General features: G+C 44.0%; 1 protein-coding gene across 2 annotated transcripts in view; it reads left to right on the top strand.

Annotated features, from left to right (window-relative positions):
* Positions 1-7,433: 7,433 nt before the first annotated feature.
* doc2d (double C2-like domains, delta) overlaps positions 7,434-7,500 on the top strand; it is a 35,163-nt gene continuing 35,096 nt past the window's right edge. Inside the window, exon 1 of one of the 2 annotated variants that reach the window (XM_027025893.2) lies at positions 7,434-7,500. This exon is cut by the window's right edge and continues 61 nt beyond it. The gene's annotated coding sequence lies outside the window, so the exon portion shown is untranslated. The other variant, XM_027025892.2, reaches the window with a different exon arrangement.

The raw sequence follows: 7,500 nt of genomic DNA, 5'->3' as shown, positions 1-7,500 counted from the left end.
AGGCGTGTCTATCAGAAAAGGAGTGTCTATCAGAGGAAGCATGTCTATCAGAAGAGGCATGTCTATCAGAGGAGGCGTGTCTATCAGAGGAGGTGTGTCTATCAGAGGAGGTGTGTCTATCAGAGGTGTGTTAAAAGCATAATAAGCGGTGTGAGCTAACACTGGTACTGCTGTAGAAAGACTAATGATGGGATGTGCAGAAATAACAGCAACATTTCTATTCATTTACCCCTCAGGGCACTGGTCACCTCAAAAAAGACATGTTCTCTCCCTCTTTCCCCGCCCACATCTCTCTCTTTCTCCTTCCATCTCTCTTCCTCTCTCTTTCCCTCTTTTCTGCTCTGTGATAATTTACTTCCGCCCGTGTGTCCCTGCTAGTGCACATCCGCCCATGTGTCACTGTTAGTGCACATCCACCCGTGTGTCCCTGCTAGTGCACATCTGCCCATGTGTCACTGTTAGTGCACATCCACCCGTGTGTCACTGCTAGTGCACATCCACCCGTGTGTCCCTGTTAGTGCACATCCACCCGTGTGTCCCTGTTAGTGCACATCCACCCGTGTGTCCCTGCTAGTGCACATCCACCCGTGTGTCCCTGTTAGTGCACATCTGCCCGTGTGTCCCTGTGTCCTGCTTTGCTGTTCTACCCCCTCTGTCCCTGAATGTTTGTCTACATTTTAGAGTGTCATTGTTTAATTTTCCCTCTCCATTTTTTTCCTGTCTTTTTCCATCTCTCTCTCTGCCTGCATCTGTCTCCCTCTTTCTGCCTCATTTTTCTCTTTCCCTCTTTCTCTCTCTGCTCTCCCTCTCTGTCTCTCTCTCTTTCTCTGAGTCCTTGTCTGTACTCTCTGTTTCATTTCCTCTTATTCTCTCATTCCATTTTTAAATTTAACAGTTTGACTCATGGTTGAAAGTCCAGAAGTATTTTCCCTGATATCAATCTACCCCTGTTCTATTTCATCAAGCATTCTCTCTATCTGTCTTCTCTGTCTCTCCCTGTCTGTCTGCCTCCATTTGTTTCTGCCCCTCTCTCTCTCTCTCTCTCTCTCTCTCTCTCTCTCTCTCTCTCTCTCTCTCTCTCTCTCTCTCTCCACCCCCCCTCTCGGTCACCTTCAGATATGGAGTGCTGGTTGCATCCTGCTCCAGGCTGGTCCTCCACCTCTCTTTATTTAGGGTAATATACTGATTAGACTAACCGAGGTACACCCCATATATATCTACGTAACAGAAAGAGATGAGAGTGTGATGAAGAGAGAGATGAGAGTGAGGAAGAGACAAACTGACAGAAACTGTGCTATTCATCATTAACAGCAGTCTCCCGTCTGTCCTGCCTGAAAACAGCACGAGGAAATATATTCCAAGGAAGCGACTGGGGGTGGGGTGCTGGAGGAAGAGGAGGGCTGGAATGAAGATGTCCTCTGGAAGGAATATCTGGGTCACTTGCCTGACCTGAGTAGGGTAGGTGGGTGGTTTGAGGGGAGGGACTAGTTTGCACTCCGCTGAGGGGCGGGGTTAGTTCATGCTCCACTGAGGGGTGGGCGGAGTCTGTGCCCTGCTCAGAGCTGCCCCAGGGAGAACAACCAGGAGCAGCCCTGAATACGTCACACTACTGTAATACATCACCCATATTTATTACCATCTTATTTTTTAGACCTCAGCAGTTAAGATAAATGTGTTGCCTTCTGCTTTGAGGAAACCAAACCTTAAATAACCAGAATATGTAAATGTATTTTTCTGTTCTGCCTGTGTCTCCCTTCCTCTCCTTTCCTACCCTTTTCAATCTGCTGAGACTGGCTGCTGTAAACTCCCACAATACCTCTGGTGGTATAAACTCCCACAATGCATCGAGTGGTATAAACTCCCACAATACATCTGGTGATATAAACTCCCACAATTCCTCTGGTGGTATAAACTCCCACAATGCATCTAGTGGTATAAACTCCCACAATACGTCTGGTGGTGCAAACTCCCACAATGTCTCTGGTGGTATAAACTCCCATAATACCTCTGGTGGTATACAATGCCTCTAATGGTGTAAACTGCCTCTGGTTGTTGTACTTAGGGGAAAATTGTATGTGTGTCTGTGTGTGCGTGTGTGTGCACGTGTGTGTGTGTGTTGAAGTGAGGAGAAACAGGAAGTGACACTGCTTTGCTGTTTAGCTGCAAGCAGACTGTAACACACAGATACGGCTTACAGGATGGAGCCTCCTGTTGTGTGAGAAGGCAGACATGTGATGAGAAGTTTTGATGGAAGTTTATCAGAGGCAGAGGATGGAAGTTCCTTAGAGACATAAAGATACAGGTAGGACCCCCCCCCCCTCACACACACACACACACACACACACACACACACACACACACAAACACACACAAACACAACAGTAAACATCACACATGACCATCACATGCATGGCCATCAGACAGGCAGAGACACTAACACAAACTCGGCCGATCCACATTCAGACAAAACACCATTAGTGGCTAAAAATCTGACTCATTCTAAACGATTATACACACCATTCCCACTCGAGCAGGCGCTCACTTTTTAAATGCTAATGTGATCTTAACAGGCATTCACAACACAACAACTCTAGCTCATTGTTCACTGTCGGCAGGGGAGGGCACAAGTCATGGTGGTTATGTTTATTTATTTGTTTATTTGATTTTTTTTTTTTTTTACACCTGAGCGTCAGACAGCCAAGGTCGTCTGGCGGACACGGCGGGCTGGCCCTTCAGTCAGGCTGTGAGTGTGTATGAGATTAATAAAGTGTGTGAGTATGTGTGAGATTAATAAAGTGTGTGAGTGTGTATGAGATTAATAAAGTGTGTGAGTGTGTATGAGATTAATAAAGTGTGTGTGTGTGTGAGATTAATAAAGTGTGTGTGTGTGCGTGAGATTAATAAAGTGTGTGAGTGTGTATGAGATTAATAAATTGTGTGAGTGTGTGTGTGAGATTAATAAAGTGTGTGTGTGAGCATACTGGGGCCGTGGGTCCTCCACGCGGGCGTGCAAACACAGCGACACACTCTCCCTGTTCGGCTGAACGATCTGCTCATGGTCCTCTAAAAGAACAGGACATCTTATTTCTACTGGCAAGATATTACTGTTTATAGCATAAGGAATCAAAGCCTCAACCTTCTGTCTTGTGTCGTGCTGTTGGTGTGTGTGTGTGTGTGTGTGTGTGTGTGTGTGTGTGTTGACAGCATGGTTTTTATCAACGTAAGCAGATTTTTATGGGCTATTTTGGGTTTCCATAATGATTTATTAATGGCACGTCTATCCGTATGGGTATGAAATCTGTTGCTGGTCATGTTATGTTTATCAGCACTGTTTACTGAGCTCTTTAACGCTCTTGGCCATGTGACAAGCATGTACCCGTCACTTGATTTGATTTGTGTTGGGCCTCTCCGCCCCTCCCTGTTATAGCTCTGGCCTCTCACTGGGCCTGTCCTCCCCTCTGAAGCCATGCTGGAGTGCATATGCTAATGTGTGCGCTCTGCCAGTACTATCCTCACTGTCATTTTAGCCGGTATCAAAGGAAGAAAGAAAAGGAATCTTGAATTTTTTGACCAGACCTGCTTCTAAGACTCCGGAGCCAGTGGTTTAGGCGGTATAGGCGCATGCTTGAGGCGATATGGCGCCCTAATTGAGGAAAACAAATATTCGAACTGTTACTTTTTAATGCTATTTTATACTACTTCTAAATATTACAAAAGCTCACAACATCATAGCTTCTAGCTAAATAATATAAAATCTAATATTTTGTGCCGAGTTAGGCTCTTGATTGTGGGCGAGGTGCGCGCGCGTGAGTGCGTGACACTGGGATTAACGGTAAATGCAAAGATTCGCTAACAATTTAGCAGCCGCCACACAACATGTCAGAAATCCCTCTGGTAAAAAAAAAAAAAAAAAAAGGGAAAGGAGAGGACGAAAGACGTCAAAAACACGCAGGTAATGTGATGAATGTATGGTATGAATACTTTATCTAACCCTAACCCGACCTAGGTAATGTTCGCCAATAGAACAAACAGCTAACTATCTTAGGTTAGCTAGCGAGCGTTAGCGTCCGTTACTCCCACCCTAAAATAATTTTAAAGATCTGTTTGTGTTTATAATGCTATACCTTTGGTCTATAATGTGGTTTAGGCTCTGTTTGTGTTTTTAATATTATAGTCTATAATGTGGTTTAGGTTCTGTTTGTGTTTTTAATATTATAGTCTATAATGTGGTTTAGGTTCTGTTTGTGTTTATAATGTTATAGTCTATAATGTGGTTTAGGTTTTATTTGTGTTTAGAATGTTATAGTCTATAATGCGGTTTAGGTTCTGTTTGTGTTAATAATGTTATAGTCTATAATGTGGTTTATGTTTTGTTTGTGTTATTATATGGTTGTCACCATCAGCAGCTTTTATTTATTAATATATTTTAACACCCATTGGTCACATATACTCTTCTATATATTGTTTATACTGCATTTATATTGTTTTTGTAATTCCTTTAATGTCACTTGTTTCTCCAGTGCTGTTTTTACTGTTTAATACTGTTTTTTTTGTTTTGTTTCTAAAATAAAATCTCAAAGACATAATGCTATGCAGTGCCTGTGTGAGTGTATAAACAATGAAATGAATGATGCCAGAGTCACCAGCCAAAATCTTGCCTAGGGCACCACATTGGTCAGGCCTGGCTTTGATAATACATGACATTTTTTATTCTCATTATATTATACTTTCAAAAAGCTAGGGTTTGGATTAGTAAAATAAATGGTGCCTAATCAACCCTTCTGTAAATGATTCATGTGCGTGTTGTGATGGGTTTACTCCTCAGGGTCCTGGCAGTAGATCTTTCAGTGCAGATGTAATCTGTAGACGTAGATTAGTGCTGAAGAGCAGTGGAGGCATGGCTACCATGTCCGTGCTGTGGTCTGCTCTCCTCTGGGTGCTGAGGAAGAGTTTAGGGAGAGGGAGAATGATCCGTGGTCGAGAGACAAGTGCAGGTGGAGACAACGACCGCAGCTTGGCATACGACACCACCAAGCCGGTAGGTTTTGACCGGAGGCTGTTGATTGCACTGCACTGCTGAAACGTGCACCCTCACTGTTTCTGCAGTACAGGCAGTCAGAAGAAGCTACAGCCAGCACTCACTTGGAACAGCCTCAGAGGAGTGCTGTAAGCCTGCTATAACACTCAGTGTGGTTAGAAAACTCTTTCTTAATTTTACAATGATTCATTTAATATTTTCAAATAATTGTTCTCTAGACTTGATCTTCCCATCTTCGCTCTCCACACATCATGGTAGGTTTAAATTTTCTGATGTTTACTTGGCTAGGTCTGATTTTACACCTCAGCAAGACTCCATACCAAGCAGAGAAATGTGCGTGTGCACACACACACATATGCACATGCATGCACACACACACACACACACACACACACACACACCAGCCAATGTGACTCACCTTCTTGTTCAGGATTCATTGTCAGAGCTGTGGTGGTTGCTGTGTGGACATGGTGATGAAATTCTGTCTGCATAGCTGACGGTGGTGGTATTCCATTTGCACCCAACTGGTATCAGTCTTTTGTCTGTGTTTAGAGGTCAGACTGCTAATGTCACACTGGTCATGTTGATTATAGATGATCATTATTGGACCATATACCATCTGTCCCAGTCAGCCTGCTTTAGATTACCACCTCCTCACCAACAAAACAATGACGAACATTAGGGGCTGGTCAACCAGACCCAGATTAATCTGAATTCCAGATATAATTCAGTGTTGGTGGAGACTCGCACTGCAACTCAGATAAAGGTTGTTTGTCCAACACCAGCCTTAAGTATTAAACCTTAAACCCAGACACTCCACCCATCTTTCTGATTTTAAAATGGTATTTGGTGTTTTAAAGTTTAATTGACTTGAATTGTTTGAACTGTACTGTTTGCACTATATCTGGACAGCAACAAATAGGGTTTTGAATTCTAGATTAATTACTGGTTAAGACCCCAGAATTCAGGGTTGTCTGATTTTGGATTATGCTCCCTCACAGTAAGGATTTAACAAGCTCATCTGTCCAACATTTTCAGGAATTCAGAGTCTGATCTAGAATGCAAGGTTTTGTTTTCAGTTCTAGAACTTAGTTCTTCCTTCTAGGAGAAGCACTGTGATCACGACTAACATTGCAGGGTTTTGCAGTGTTTAGGAGACATTCGGTGCCTTCATCTGTGTTCCACAGCCGCTGCAGAAGGCGTGTTTTTTCCATGACGCAGTGCAGTCCAGCAGAGCGAGCTCATCTTCCTGTGTCAGCTGTGTGTGCCTGTCGGGTACAGGGTGCTCTAACTGCTCTCCTGTTCACAGAGCGGTTTCTCTGCTCTTCTTCTCACAGAGCAGTTTCTCTGCTCTGCTGTTCACAGCGTGGATTCTCTGCTCTGCTGCTCACAGAGCAGTTTTTCTGCTCTGCTGCTCGCAGCGTGGATTCTCTGCTCTGCTGCTCACAGAGCGGTTTCTCTGCTCTGCTGTTCACAGAGCAGTTTGTCTGCTCTCCTGTTCACAGAGCGGTTTCTCTACCCTGCTGCTTTGGGTGCTGAGGCAGTGCTTCTGGGGCAGTGCTCTACACAATGAGAACTGGAGCTGCTCTTTTGTACCATGTTGAGTGAAATATCAATATTTTCCCTCAGTTCTGGCACAGTGGGTTTTTTGTTGCTAAAGAAAAGCAGTTTAAATTGTTGAGTAATATATCAACTAGGAAATATTCTGCCTGGTCCTGTCACATGACATTTTCATTGCAAATTATTTTTTCCATCAAACCTCCATTTTTTTCTTTACCTCACCAGCTAAGTGGGTCTTATTTTTTGGCTTCTCTGTCAGTCACTCACTGTCCTCCATGTCTGTCAGGATTTGCCCCCCTCTCTCGCTCTGTCTCTCTCCCTCTCTCTCATGCACTCGCTCTCTCACTCTCTCTCCTATACCTCTTTATCCCTCTCTCTCTCTCTCTCTCTCTCTCTCTCTCTCTCTCTCTCTCTCTCTCTCTCTCAGTTCAATTCAATGGTGCTTTATTGGCATGACAAATATTCACATTTGCATTGCCAAAGCTTTGATGAAGAAATTAACATGGTAAACAAAAGATATAATAGACAACAACAATAATCCAACTGCTAACACTAGTATTGTTATTACTCACTCTCCATCCCACCCCTGTAATATGCTAATGCTCAGCACTGTGAAGTGAGTGTCAGATCACTGAGCACATGGTGTACGACACTCAAACGATGCTACAACCGATAGACTAATGACAGTGGGAGAGAGAGAGAGAAGAAGGGAAGGAGGTTGGAGAGAGGGAGAGGGAGATGGAGAAGAAGAAAGGGAAGTACAGGGAAGGAGAGGGGGGAGAGAGAGGGAGGGAGAGAGCGAGCGAGAGAGAGGGAGGGAGAGAGAGAGAGGGAGAGAGACAGAGCGAGAGAGGGAGGGTATATTGACTCCAGGCAGCTGTGGGTTCCATTCAGTGTGTAAG

The sequence above is a fragment of the Electrophorus electricus genome, chromosome 23, assembly GCF_013358815.1.
Source record: "Electrophorus electricus isolate fEleEle1 chromosome 23, fEleEle1.pri, whole genome shotgun sequence".
Taxonomy (NCBI): Eukaryota; Metazoa; Chordata; class Actinopteri; order Gymnotiformes; family Gymnotidae; genus Electrophorus; species Electrophorus electricus.
This window is presented reverse-complemented; position numbering and strand designations above follow the sequence as displayed.